Source organism: Arctopsyche grandis, chromosome 7, assembly GCF_051622035.1.
Source record: "Arctopsyche grandis isolate Sample6627 chromosome 7, ASM5162203v2, whole genome shotgun sequence".
Taxonomy (NCBI): domain Eukaryota; kingdom Metazoa; phylum Arthropoda; class Insecta; order Trichoptera; family Hydropsychidae; genus Arctopsyche; species Arctopsyche grandis.
In genome coordinates, this window is record NC_135361.1 from 28257372 (window position 1) to 28272849 (window position 15478).

At 36.2% G+C, this 15478-nt stretch overlaps 1 protein-coding gene and 1 long non-coding RNA gene across 3 annotated transcripts in view; both read left to right on the forward strand.

The window, feature by feature from the left end:
* The window catches only part of LOC143914534 (uncharacterized), a 134048-nt gene that overhangs the window by 102255 nt on the left and 16315 nt on the right, over positions 1-15478 (forward strand). The gene's annotated exons all lie outside the window — the stretch shown is intronic.
* LOC143914342 (uncharacterized) lies at positions 2763-7359 on the forward strand. Its single transcript, XR_013260810.1, has 3 exons — positions 2763-5398; positions 5482-5777; positions 6873-7359. It is a non-coding gene; the product is annotated as an uncharacterized LOC143914342 (long non-coding RNA).

Genomic DNA, 15478 nt, shown 5'->3' on the forward strand with positions numbered 1-15478 from the left:
ACTTATGTAAAGACGCTTATACAAATGGCCTTTCCTTCAACGACTCGCATTCTTTGAATTATACAATGAAGTTTGAATGTGATTTCTCAAATATTCATATCGTCTTACCTTTGATGTAATTCGTCGAGGGTCATCTAGATGACCCAGTCTCTGAAACCGGCGATGTTTAGCCAAATTTTCTCAACCGGAAGCTCTCAACTTACGTGCAATATCATTTTTCCGGGCGAAACCCAAGACCGCAGATGGAATATTTTAATTTTACGGCTGAGGCGATTCTCACTTTTGAATTTTGAATTTTCATTCTTTTCCGCGTTTCGGGTTTCGAGCTTGTCGTTTCGTTTAAGTATGCGAACTACGCGTCACACACTCGCCGCTTTTCCGACATTGATTTTCCTCGATTTCCTTGTTTTTCTTTTCGTTTCTTCTTCGACTACATTCGAATTCGGCAAACTTTGCGCTTCCGTTGAATTATGCAAAACGCTCGCTCTTCCGCCGGAGAAGATTTAGTTCGGTGACGTTTGGCAAAGTTGTACATTTGCTGGCTAATTTGTTTAACATAATTATTTGGTCTTTGGAAACTTCGATTTTGAAACGGAGTTTCAATGTAAAAGTGAACTAAACCCTAACAAAAAAAAACAATCGAATACAAATACAATATGTCTACAGGATCCAATTAACAAGACCAACTGACAATCTAATATATAATTTCGAAAGAGACTTTGTATGTAACATTGGTTGGTTGGTTAGTTGGGAACAACACATTTGATTTTTTTTTTTTCGATTCATAGGCGCCGATTAGATGTTTTTTCGATTCAGGGGGCTAAGGCTCCGGGGGGCGACGGCGCCGAGGGCGAAGGCGTCCGGGGGCCGCCGGATTCTGGTATACATATAATTTCGAAAGAGACTTAGCATATGTTTATTTTTTCGTGACAGCCAATTTAGTCAGACCGTCTTCTGCTAGAATTTTTCAATTGTCTAGCTTTATTATTATTACTAGTCACCGGAGCCTGAGGGGGCCGTGTATTGTTCAAAGGTTGTAAATGCATTGTTAAAGGTTTGCCGAACAATGGATAGCACTGTGACTACCCTACCTCTAATTATTATGGATGCAACAAAACAGTATCCTCCCCCAGTTTATCGTAAGTACGAGTTTCTGGCATCTCGAATTTGTTGAATCTTATAAAATGCTACTGCATGTTACGTATTTCTCACAGATTTGCTGTGCATTAAAAAATATTGTCTTTATTGTATTCCATGTTTGAAAAATAGTATTTATATGTAAAAGTATAAAAATATGCTACCTAAATACTTTTTTGATTGTATCTTATCTACATAGATGTGTATGTACATAGTTTGTTAAAATTTGTTGAGTGTACATATATGTGGATTGTACCAGCAGCGTGGTTCGGTGGTTGCGTTGTTCCTAAGCACCGAGGGCCGCCGGGTTCGATCCCGTGAGCTGACCGCGATTGAAAATAATTTATTCTGAGTATTATCTTTAATGCTGTTGGTCAGACTTGGATATTTGTGACTCGAAGTCGATCGTTTCCTATCAGAGTTTGCCAATTTATATGATTTCATTGTTGAAGCGTTTTCTTCATCAAATTGGCAAAAACCATCCTACCCACTATGTCGCCACTATTTGAATATGATTAAATTACATTGTATTGCAAAAAAAGAGTTTCGGGTAAATTGCTCGAAATCAATTGAGACGTGAGATTTAAGTGATTGATTTTCGCAATATGGCAAAGTGTGAAAACAATCGGATAAGAGGCAAATTTTTTCCTGAATTGTAATCGTAAGTGAAACATAAAAGAGATTTGTAAAAAGATGATTTTATTTTAAAAAGTTGCCTGCTTGTTCTCATAACATACGTAGGAATAAAATTGCATTATAACTTGATTTAGACAAATCGTAGACTTATAAGCAATGTGCTTTACGGATGCAATATGCAAGTCATTCTTTAATTATGTTACAAGGTTTTTAAGTTGCAGAGTATGATTCAATTTTATGTATGTATTTATATATGAGAAAGGCGTACGCTTTGGTAATACATTATATCATTTAATACGAAACGTTACTAATTAAACTTTTGTTTTTTTTATTTCGTCACGAAATGTTTAATTTCCGCAATACACTCAACGAAATACATTTTTTGACAACCCTGTTGCCTTTTGATTGATTGCTTGTTCTCTTGTGAGGATTCTCAAAGTTATTTTTTACTTTTAAATAGAATCGATACATACACAAAATGAAAATTTGAATCATATTTTATTTGCAAAATGATTTTTTTCTGCCAATTTAAAAATTCAATCAGTTGTAAATTAAGCATGAACTTGCCAGAGCATTATTAACTTCAAAGTTATGAAACTATGGCTCTTTCGTAATTAAATTTATATGAGTTTCGATCACAGCTGCAGAAGTTTCACAGGATCAAAGAGAAACTTTTGACTTATAACATTTGTCTCGAAACTCAATTTAATCTAAAATATTTTATTTTTTCGTTTTATTATATTTCAATTACATCTATACAACACTTTACATTCACGTGTGTTTGTAATTCTAGATGGACTTAAGTAAAAGGTTACAAAAAATGCTTAGACCTCTCAACAACTTTCGAAATCCAATTCTAAAAACCATTGCTTGGACGGAGCCAAGCACTTAAGCTATTGTTACGTAAAAAGTAGGAAAAAAGCTTTCATTGGAATTGTGAGCTTGTCTAGTGCTAACGAGCACGGCATGTACCCTACTCCAGTCACAGTCCTAACACATTGTATTTCTTGGCAGTTTGCAGCTGATGGCTTTATCTTAAGTTGGGATCGTGCCTCGTTTTGCCAACCCTTTGACGTTTTGAAGACGAGCTTCCGGTCCGTAGGAGACCTTCGTTAGTCGGCGAATGAGTTGACGTCACTTGACATATGTACATATGTAGGCCGGCGTGTTAACGAATGTTGTGTGTAAATACCAGATACTACTTCACAATCGAAAAATAATATTATTTGTATTTTACGAAGGGTCTATTGTTCGATGCGTACAATTGGATCCGCGCCTGTACACACTACAGTGTGAAAACAACCCTCAATCAGTGGCTAGATTAAAAGCCACAGTGCTTGGCGTGAAAAATGGAGTTAAAATAATAATCAAATTTGGAAATTTTATCAAGTAAGGTATGCTACCACCTGATCTAGTGCTCGCGCCAAGAAAGGCTCGACGAATGAACAAGCTGTATACAACAGCCAATAAGGTCTCGCGACCCATCGGCCAATCATCTCTCTATGTTGCGTGTTCACGCTGGGGTATAAATATTAGGCGGTTTTGGTACGTGCTTCATTCGGAGCTGGCAGGCCGACAGATAAAGAACAATAATGGCGAAAACACACTGAGTGATATGGAGACGAGATGTGTCCTTGGCTTCCCGCTGTGATCGTTAACAGTTTTTGTTCCCCAAACTGAGTTCGGGTTTATGCATATATTTATGCATACAAGTTTCTTCTACTTCAAATATGCGATTCACCCTTATTTATTTATTTTATAGTTTTTAACAATTGTGGTATTACAGGAAGAACTTAATGCGCCACAGTGGCCTAAATAATAAAAAAAAACAAGAGAAAAAATTAATACCTATGTGTGGATTAATTTTTATGTATTAATAAAAATAAATAAAAATCAAAAGCAGAAAAATATGATAAATAACACTATGAGTGAACTAAAAATATATATGAGAGATAATGAGAACCTATAAAGCAAATTTTATAAAATATAAATTGAAAAAAGAAAAAGTTATAAAATTATTAAAGAAAAAAAGCATCGGAAGAGTGTGGATAAATCGGCAATGTGGATCATAGACGTCACCGACAACGATAATGGAGTATTTTCAAACGTGTCTATTAAGACTATTTTTCACCATTGTAATGGTGGATTTGAATCCCACATGTATTGATGACCAAACCGAGCAAAATAGCAAAGTTTGTAAACGATCGGATAAGAATCGAAAGCGAGCTGAGAAGAGGCTAGTAATAAAAAATAAGAAGAGGTTAGTAAAAAATATAAACGAAAAATAGAAATTCTATATAAAAAAAATCAAATAGCAGGGAGTGTCTTTGATCTACAGCCAGCACTGATATACATATTTTATTTTATTTTTATTTTACATACATATTTTCACATACATATATACAAATATACCAGGAAGGCTTAACAGGTAAACCCCAAATGCGCCTTCCTGGTCCACATAATTATTACATAGATACATGTAAATCTAAATATCTGACATCTATGGTCAGTATACATATATTACAAACATCATATCAATACGATAAATAACGATGAATAACTTTCAATTAACAATACGAATTTTATATTCGATAAACAACCACAGAGACATCTATGGTGAGCAATATGGCGAAACCTAAGATATAACAATAACTAAAGGTTCGCAACAGAAAATTGGGAAGGAAACGCCAATTTTACAGGTATCGTTTCAATAAAAATCAGAAAAATTGGCAAATTCTGATAAGAAACGATCGACCTAGACAAATCAAGGTCTGGCAAACAACGAGACTTAGCGGGGAATCGAACTCGTAACATCAAGTACGAAATAATTCAACATTCACCACTAGACCACGCTGCTGGTTATGTATGTAGATATATGTATTATATTTCGATCACTGTTAAGCAAGGATAAAATTCCCGAAAACACTCCAGGGGGGTGATTTTTGGGACTGTGTACATGTATATAGACTAGGGGTGCTGCGTTTTTGTCGCATGTTTAAGAGTATCTAAAAAAAAGCAGGTCCCACTCAGTGTGTGTCTTTCACTCCGATATTGGAAACCTCCATACGCGTCAGTTCAAAATGAAATATAGTTTTTTTTATGTGTGTAGAGTTAGTCCACTGTGTTATTTAAATCACCAATTGTCATACGAAAGCCTGCCCGTATATATGTATACGTGGGTAGGATAGGTTGTGTTGAATTATTGACACGTTCCGGGTCAATCCCGCCTAATTAGATGCGCATACATAAACGTTTACGGTTTTCGGGTTTATCCCAACCGACTCCTCCCCCTCGCCCCCCCGGAAGTCTCGGGTCTGACGAGTTGTGGAACAGCACCCGGGGCGATTGTAAAACCGACGGAAAGTTTGAGAAGCGCTTCTCGCGACAAATAATGAACACGGGCCCGGTCATTATGCTAATTCGTTTTGCGAAGACACAAAGGACACGGCCTGTCAGGAGTACCTTGCACTCCTTAAAGTGTCGTAAAGTACCTACATGTGCGTGCTGTTTAGACTGGAGTACCGGGATCCGCCCAGGTGGAGTTTACAATCTACCTATGTATATTTTCTGTCGTATGCTTGATACCACTACTTTGTAAGGTCTTTCTGATTGTGAAGTTCCGGCAGTGGTCGCTTTATTTACGTACGAAGGCCCACCCCTACTCCACGGAAAATAAGCAAACTCTAGGATCTTGAGATTTCCGAGGAGTGGGGGTGGGCCCTCGTACATAAGTTTTATTTCAATTTTTATTTTATCGGTATATATATAATTGAATGTCTGTCTCGTGTAGGCTCCTAAACCACTCAACCGATTACGATGGAACTTTCAGGATTTGTTGTATGCATGTCCGGGAAGTTTACCCTGAAAAAAAAACGGGAAAAACCTCTTAATAATAATATTCGTAATTACGATTTTACCGACGCAAAAGTTTGAAGCGCCATTGTGTAGTAAAGGAAATGTGTTCGTTGGTAACCACGTTACCAGTTGGTTTATGACGACACGACGTTTATGCTTTGAAGATTTGCTTTGCCAACACGCTCGCCTGATGGAAACATTAAAAAATATTGGCCTGGATGACAGAGATGTCAGATTGCTACGAAATATTTATTGGAATCAGACTGCAGTAGTACGTGTCGATGATCAATTCACTGATGAGATTCCTATAGAACGGGGCGTCAGGCAAGGATGCATCCTATCACCTACTCTTTTTAACACCTACACCGAATCCATCTTCCACGATGCTCTCCAAGAGGCGGAGGGCATCAAGGTGGGCGGCGAGACGATCACCAATATAAGATATGCTGATGACACGGCACTAGTCGCTGAAAATTTAGCAGACCTGCAAAGATCTCTAGACCGTGTACATCAAGAAAGCAATCGAAGAGGTCTGCGCATAAATCTAAAGAAGACAAAATTTATGATAGTAGATAGAATGCAAACAGACACCGGGAATCTAACCTTGGATGGAGAGGTGATAGAAAGAGTAAAAAGATTCAAATACCTGGGTACCCGGCTGAATGAAGAGATGGACTCAGATGAAGATCTAAGAATCCGCATCGAGATGGCTAGAACAGCATTTGTAAAAATGAAGGCGGCGCTTACAAACAAGCATCTCAATCTTCATACGCGGTTGAGATTCGCGAAGAGCTACGTCTGTACAGTATTACTACACGCATGTGAGACGTGGACTCTGAAAACCAAGATGATCAGCCGCATTGAAGCTTTTGAGATGTGGGTCTATAGGCGTATGCTGAAGATTCCGTGGACCAAAAAGATATCAAACGAAGCTGTCCTCGGCATGATGGGGAGAGGCAGGGAACTTGTTTCTCTCATCAAGCGGAGAAAGATGGAGTACCTCGGACACATGATACGGGGTCCAAAATACGAATTTCTCCGTTTGATAACCATGGGGAAAATAGAAGGAAAAAAATGGATTGGCAGGAAAAAGTTATCTTGGCTTCGAAACATGCGCATGTGGACCGATATGAGCGCCGAAGAGCTGTTCCGAGCCGCTGAAGACCGATGCGGATATATTCAAATAATCGACGAGGTGGTCGCCAACGTCCGGATGCGGACAAGGCATTAACAAGAAGAAGAAGCTTTGAAGATACGTTATTTGAGCTCCAACCATCACTTCAAACGGGAACGGGAATTGCATGCCTTATTCTGGCATTGCAACGCATGCCGGGGTCAGCTGCTATATGCTATACCAATTAAGAATTATTTATTTATTATTTAAACAGGTATACACCTATTTGTATACCTGTTTAAATAATTAATAACGCTCTATGCTTGGCATAACGAGGAAAAACAGGAAGATATTGACAATGGGCGGGCCACGTGGCTAGAAGAATGGACGACAGTTGGAAAAAAGAAGTGCTAGAATGGTACCCGAGAGAATGTAAAAAGGTTACAGGAAGACCGCAGGGAAGATGTGTAGACGGAATTAGCAAAATGTGTGCGGTGAGATTGATGAGAGTTGTGCAAAACAGAGACGATTGGAAGTGTGTTGGAAAGGCCTTCATCCAGCAGTGGATGGGGAGTGGCTCTAGATGATGATGATAACACCCATTTATTAATCACGACATTAACAATTAACAGCCATAGAGACATCTATGGGCAAAATTTTACAGTATTTTCTAGTGAACGAAAATTGAGTGTTGAATAACTCGAATTTTCGCTAAAGGGATAGATACGATAGATTTGCCAATTTGTTGGAACCGTTTCAATGAAATCAGATAAATTGGCAAACTTTGATAGGAAACTACCGACCTTGGAGTCACATATCTAGCTAAGGTCTGGCCAGCAACAAATACAGGGATAGAACCAGTGACCATCTAATCGAAAGTATTAAACGTTAATCACTGATCTATATGTTGCCGATCAAAATAAATAAAATGTTAAAAATAATAAATAAAACGACCACACAATTTATGCTTAATTTGATTGTATACATATATGTTACACCGAATCCGTGAAATTTTCTATTACACGTATTCGGCAAGAGAATTGCCGAATGCGTGAAAAATGCAAGCATGTCGCCCAGTTCACGGATTCCGTAAATTCTTTGGCGAATGCGTGTATTCGGCAAGAATTTGTCTGCTCCACGCATGGAGTCGGCAAATAGACAGCATCGCTCCGGTGTTGTTTTTTAGAACTGGACAGCGTGGACAAGTGTCAAAGTGACAGCTGAATGAGTGTGTTTAATTTAGTTTAATTTACATATTATTATAGGGAGTCCGCTAGGTAGTAGGGAGGATTGCAGGAGAGAGAGACAAGTAAAAGCGATCTCAATTCAATCTTATACGTTTATTTGAGAACATTACTCTACTACTGTCGCTCCCGGACAAGGTTCGGGAGTACCAACCTTAGCATTAACACATATGTGTATAATACCAACTGGCATGAGTCACATCATTATACTTAATTATAATCATTTTATATTAATATCCTACATATTATGTATAATATGACTACATACATATGTTTCGATCATCTCATATGACTTATACATAAATTAATGCCATTTTTATACATTTTGATCAATATTTTAACAGTGAAACATATGTCATACATAATAATATGTAAATTAAACATCCTTATTCAGCTGTCACTTTGACACTTGGTTATAATATAACACGCTGTCCAGTTCACGCATTCGGCAAAGAATTTACGGAATCCGTGAACTGGGCAACGTGCTTGCATTTTTCACGCATTCGGCAATTCTCTTGCCGAATGCTTGTAATAGACAATTTCATGGATTCGGTGTAACATATACACAGTTTGTTTTTTAAGTGAAAACGGTTTTATGAACAGTTAAGTGAACTTGATTGTGTTGAGTAAGAAAAAAAAATCATTAACTACTCCTATCTTACATATTATGTATATCTGCTACTAATGCCAAAAACATAACAATTTCTCAATTGAAAAATACAAAAGTGTATAATATTTTGATATCGGATATTTTTAAATAAAATGTGTGCAATGGAAATAGTCATATGTTCATGACGAATTAGCGCGTGATTCTGATAACATTTTTTTTCGCATGAATTGGCACTCGCTTATCGATACTGTAACTCTCTCTCTTTCTTTGTTTGCTAATGAATATGATACACAAGTACGTCTTTTTCAGCCACACAATAAAAAAAACACAATCCTTTCATCCGTTTATAACGTGTTAAAGATGGCGCGGGCACGTTTTAAAAAGTGTACACAATGAAGACAATACACACAATTTATATAAGATTGTGCATAACATTAATGAAAGTTTTTGCATCCTTGCTAGACTTTGGGATTTGTAAATTGGCAAAAGATCACTCGTCATTTAGAAGTCCGCGTGTAAGTATAGGTACATAAATTAAGCTTTATAGTTTTGAAACATTGTAATATATATGTATATAAATTTGAAAATTGAATAATTCATGTCATATAGGACGTACATGTTCTTTGTTTTGATTCATTTTTAAATGACTTGAAGCGTACACTTCTCGTTTGATCCAATTACAGTAAATCTAAAGTGCTGTATTTCCCGTAAAACAATTTTAAAGCATCATTCCCTAAGCCAGGCTTTTGCAAACTGTGTTCCGCGGTGTTCTGCGTAAAATTTATAATTGTTATTAGCGCGAATTAATTTCAATCTACATATATAATTATATATTACTAGTATTTTTCCTCGGCTTCGCTCGGTATTTGTAATATAAACAGCTTAAACATGGCAAAACAATCTAATAGTAAACATTCATTTGTTTTTTTTATGACGATTCCAACAAATTGCCAACCTGCCCCATCTCTCGAAAAAATTTGAGTTTATGGCATCTCGAATTCGCTGATATATATGTACATATACAATGCTGTAAAAATGATTGTCGAATTTGTCTATTGATGTCTTTATCACGTTACAGTAAATAACAGCAGTAGCCGTCAAAATCTATTCATGCTATACAGCAGTAAAAACATGTCACCTCAACCTATCAAGCAAAACTGGTTTTCTTTGGCTACTATGGAAATGTGACGTCATAATAGCTATTGCACGCGTACTAATGAAAGTGCGCATGCGCAAATGAATATCGATACAATACAAGCAATATTGCGCTGTATCGTCGCGCTCTGTAATGTATGTATGTATATGTAAGCCGATTTTGCCTTGCACTCAGCCAAAACTTGTCTAAACGTGTCGAAACGTGCGTTGCTGTATAGTATGAGGAGAAACTGTCGTTTACGTGAGCTGCTGTGCTGTGCTGTAGCCGTAAACTGTTAAATTAAGATTAATCTCTCCCCTCCCCTTAAAAAATAAATATTTTGCGGCTCCCGAGACGACGAGTTGCCTAAAAATATTAAACAAGAAGCTTGAAAGTATTTTTTTTTTTTACTTTTTTTCATTGCAAAATAGCCCAGGAGTTCCGTCAAAATTTCAAGATTTATTTTGCGGAAAAATTTTGAGAAACCCTGCCCTAGGCTATAATGAACCATTATTGCCTAGGGCAGGGTCATTATTAATGATAATTTTTGAATATTTTTACTTCATTTTGCTAATTGTTTTGTGAACGGGATTTTTAGTCGCACTTTGGCAGGAATGTTTGTTTTTTCAAGTGAAAGAAAGACCCTTGTAATACGAATAATGAATATTCATTAATATATAATATAAACAATCTAACTACATACTTTGTTTAAAAAAAAAAACACGTCTAGATATTAATAAGTGCAACTTTTCACTTGTGTTATTTTATTTTTATCTCAATTAACATTTTTTTGTACATGTAATTAAATATGTATGTTGATTTTTCAGTTCATAATAAATAGTGTGAATTAAAAAAATGCTATCTTCTGTTTGTGTGTAGACATGTGAAATTTTTGACGGCTGAATTAGAAAAAAAAAACAATAAAAAAGCGTTATCTTGAAACGGACTTATGAAGGTTGTTCGGGTCAGTTGACGTCAAAGTTTTTTATATCAGTTTTTTTAGATCAGGCGAGTATTAAAATTTACCGATTAAGCTGTCGTCGAACATTACAAAAAAAAGAAACGAACCAAGCCCGTTTCTTGCATATATTTTCAATTGCATCATGGTATTATTTTACACTTGTACGAGTACATGTTGTCATCAACATACGTTCATCGTACATCTACATACATATGCGCGCAAAGATGATAACTACACAAAACCGGGACGTTTTGTGTCTCCGTGTTCGTCGGTGCGCGCCCTGTGTCCTAATTTGAATGCAGCTTAACCCTCCCTCACCGAAGTGGGGTATGCAAATGCCCCAATTTTTTACGTTTTTCGTAATAACTATGTGGTTTTCAAAGCTATAAACCCTATATTTATTGTATTCTTAGAATGAACTACAAGAAATTTATTTTAATAGATTTTGTATGATTTAGAAAAGGGGTACATCGTAAAAAAATACATTTATACATTTCTACGTTCCAAAGTATGATTTAAAGGCGGTAGCGATAAGTCACGTTTTTGATTGTTCGCTTGCATATTCTTATTGATCTATGAATCAATGCGAGAGACAGAGACAGCTATATTTTCGTAAGCTATTTTTTTCGTCGCTTTTGGCGCGTGGCTATTGAGTCATGCAGTCGCCTGTTGGCCTTACCTATGTGCGTTTGCGTGTTGATGCTTGTCGTTATTTTTTAATACAAAAATATTCAAAAACATGCTATAGGACTAAAACTTTTTTATGTTAATTTTGATTAAAAAATACTGGGGTCTTACTCGACCCCGGTTCGGGACACTCGTTCGATCTCGACGCTCCGTCCTTCAAAGGTTAATATACATTTACACACTTTTCCTTTATAATGAAACAATCCTTTTCAGTTATTTGTTTTGTCTTAGTTGAAGTTTCATTCAGAAATTGGGTCAACGAGGAGGGTGTGGTGCGATGACCCGGAATCCGAATTCGGATTTAAATGTCTCTTAATTCGTTCAATTTTTTAAATCGAAATCGCAAACACACACTTTGAGGAACGCAAGCGTCAGTACGGAACATCGCAATGCTTGCACCGAATATATTTTTAATTAATTAATTACTTTTCAATTTCGGAGTCGACAACTCGAACGCTTTCGTATTAATCAATCGTTATTAAAAACGAGTCAAGTTTCAACCATTTGTCATAATTATCTTATGTCAACGTACGAGAGTGTGATTAATAGTTTGAGTCTTTACTCTAATGTCCCGCTATTTTGCTCGGAAATGCTATGTAATTTGTATCGAATGGAAAGCTCGTCGCCTGTTACACAGTTTTATGTAACAAATCAAAAGTTACAGTCCATCGACCGTGTCCTCGTTTCGATCCTTCCCCGTGACTCTCTCATCTCACCTCTACTATTTAGATTGTTATGTATAAACGTTGCAATCAGTTTTAAATTTAAATACATACATTCTTTAAATATTCGATTTCTCCTTGCTAATTTTAGCATAATATCAGTCAGTAAGGATCTAATTATGACTTGTTAGGTTTAGTTTTAATACTAATGATTAGATATCGAAGGGTCACTAGGGCAATAACAAATGGCAATACACGTTCCAACAGTTTTGAATTAAAAAAGTTAACAATAGCCATACCGCCTTATGCTGATAAGTGTTACCATTCATTTTTTGTTTTATTCCCTGCTTGGGCGACGCCGGGTATATCTGCTGATTAGAAATTACATCCAACGCGATTTGTCTCAAGACTGGTTGTACGACTTATCAAGACGATTCATTGCTCGTAGACTTTGATGTTAGTGTATTGAAGGTTACGTGTTTTTGAAAGGCTCGTGTCTGTTTTATATTAAACTTCCGGGAATTACATACAAGTATTGTATTAATACGAGGTTTCGTATACAGAAGATAATACAAAATGCTAATTGATAAAATATATGACAAATGATGGGCTAATCGTCTCGTTACTCAATAATGGGTTGAAGTTTTTTTTTTGCGAATATCGTTGCAATTATTAAGTCAATTATAAATCTTATGTATGTTAACTGCAGTATGTGTACATATATTTTATTTTATTATATGTATACTAGGAAGGCCTAACAGGTAAACCCCTATGCACTTTCCCGGCCAATTACAAACATCGATAAACAATTATGTTTATAAAGTATCATAGAGAAAAAGTGGGTAGCATTTTATGATATCAGCAAATTCGATATGTTATAAACTTTAATTTGCGGGAGATAAATATTTTTATATTATTTTATTTGTGCATATATACCAGGAAGGCCTAACAGGTCAACTCCAATGCACTCTCCTGGCCAATTACAAATATCGATAAACAAACATGTTTATACAGTATCATAGAGACAGAGTGGGTCGCATTTTCTGAAATCAGCAAATTCGATATGCTACAAAGTCGAATTTGCTGATTTCGCCAAACTTTTTAATTTTCAATATAATAGTAGACTAGTGTTGTGCCGGTTGATATTTCAATGGGTGGTTTTGGAAAGGAATTGATGCGTTAACATCTCCTGAGGCTATTGCCGCTAGTGGTTTCAGCATACACAGGTATTGTGGTCAATTCGTATCGACCACCTGACTTCGCCTAGCCGTCCCTTTATAAATGAGCGTGTACATATATACATATATAGCCAGCAGTGTGGCTTGATGGTAGCGTTTATGTTTAGCACTAAGTGATCAGTGGATTCGATCCGCTATACTGCTGGTTAGATTTGGGGGTATTTGTGACTCCAAATCGATCGTTTCTTATCAGAGGTTGCCAGTTTTATCTGATCATTGTTGAAACGGTTCCTCAAAGTTGGCAAAAAATCATCTTTCCTATTGTCACAAATCGTCTGTATTTATTGTATGTACAATTTGTAAAAATTATGTACAAATCTAAAATCCATACATGTCTCAATGGATTAATTCTGTCATTGATTGTTCAGCTTCTGGAAATACAGTGATTTATGTAATAATAAAAAAAAGCTTCATTGTTTGTAATTAATTGTCCAGGAAGACGCATTGGGGTTTTCCTGTAAAACCTTCCTGGTATATATCTATGTAAAAAAAAAAAATGTATCTTCGTCAGTGGTCACGGCGCGACCTCCTGCATTATTATGAACATTGATCATTTTTATATTATTTAAGGATCCATATTTGTCTGAGCAAAATAGCATACATACATACATACATCCCTTTAGTTTTTATGTATTTTATATTATACAGCTTTCCCTGAAAACAACCATTGCATATACATACATTCATACATAGGTTTTTCACTGTCATATTTTATTTTTGATAATTTATTTCTTATAATATATGAATTTATGAACGTTTACATTTTTCTATTCATTTTTATTATTATACTATGCCATTCAATGCGGGACGAATAGAGGAGGGGGGGCTTGTATTTAACGACACTTTTACGACGTTCGAAATTGGACAGATAAAAAGGATGTATTGCTTGCTCCTCGGAATTCATTACGAGACGAACTCTCCACGTAAAAATAAAAAAAAAATAAAATACCGAAAAAAATATATATTTCTCTATGACCATCTTAGTTTTTCCTCCTTCGTGGCGATTTTTTCATCGGTATTTTACTTTTATCTTTGTATATGTATACGATGTTTTCTTCTCGCTATGCGAAGTCGACACCATTAAAGCGAACAGCTCGTTTATTTTGAATCGTCTTTTTTTTATAGTAATTTTCGCGGTCGCCGGAGGGTTCATTCACGTACAGCTGTCGCATATATTCAATAAAAGATTTCCTAAGTCTATTTTTAACCGACGATATCGAGTTTCGCACACGTGAGAGGGTTCCTATTATTGTATTGTAAGAAGCTGTCATATTATTAAACCGTAATTACGCGCCCTTACCGTTCGAAGGGCTTTTTTTTAATCATTAACCCTTTTCAGTCGGCTTCACAAATTGTATTATTCGTAAGTTGGTACCGGACGCGGGGCGAACTAAGCTCACCGATGTTCATTTTTGATTTTTTGGAATCCTGGCTTTTTAAAGACTTATATATAATAGTTTAATGAACTTTCTTTATATACATACTAACATAAAAGCAATATACATATTTTGGAAAATATTATATTCTGATTTTTCGTCATGAGTGTGAAAGTAAATTTTTTGTGAGAAATTAAGCAAAATATGACACACGCGGCGCGCACGAAGACATAAGACGCGAACGGAGACAGAAAATATAATGCCTCCAATTAGGTTCGTCGGTGCGTGCTTTGTGTCTCCAAGCGCGTCTTGTATCTGTTCACTAGTTAAACCCTTTGCCCGCGGCAACTTTCACGGTACTTTTTTAGCAATATTTCAAGATTTTTCTTGCAATATACATATATTGCAAGATTTCTTCAAGTGACCAAATATGTCAATTGACACCTGAAGTATTTTTTTAAATAGTGTATCACGCCATTCTACTCGAATTTTACGCATGACGTCTATAGCGGTCATCCACGGGCCAAGGGTTAAAGATTGCGTCACTATCCACTTGTGTAGTAATGAATAGTGACACAACCTATGTATATCCTGTCGCATCACTGTGCACAAGGCCCAAAGAGAATAAAAATATTGTTAAATGTGACGTCTAATTCCAAAAGCTCAACGTAGTATTTACAGATATTTTAAATGCTGTATTTCTTATTTTATTTATTTTTATAAAATATTTTAACGTCAAGTAAGTGTAAAATGTAAGATTAGGCGATCGGTGTTCGTCGACCACTGGTTCACCAGCACTGATTGTCTGTTCGCGGGTTCGCGC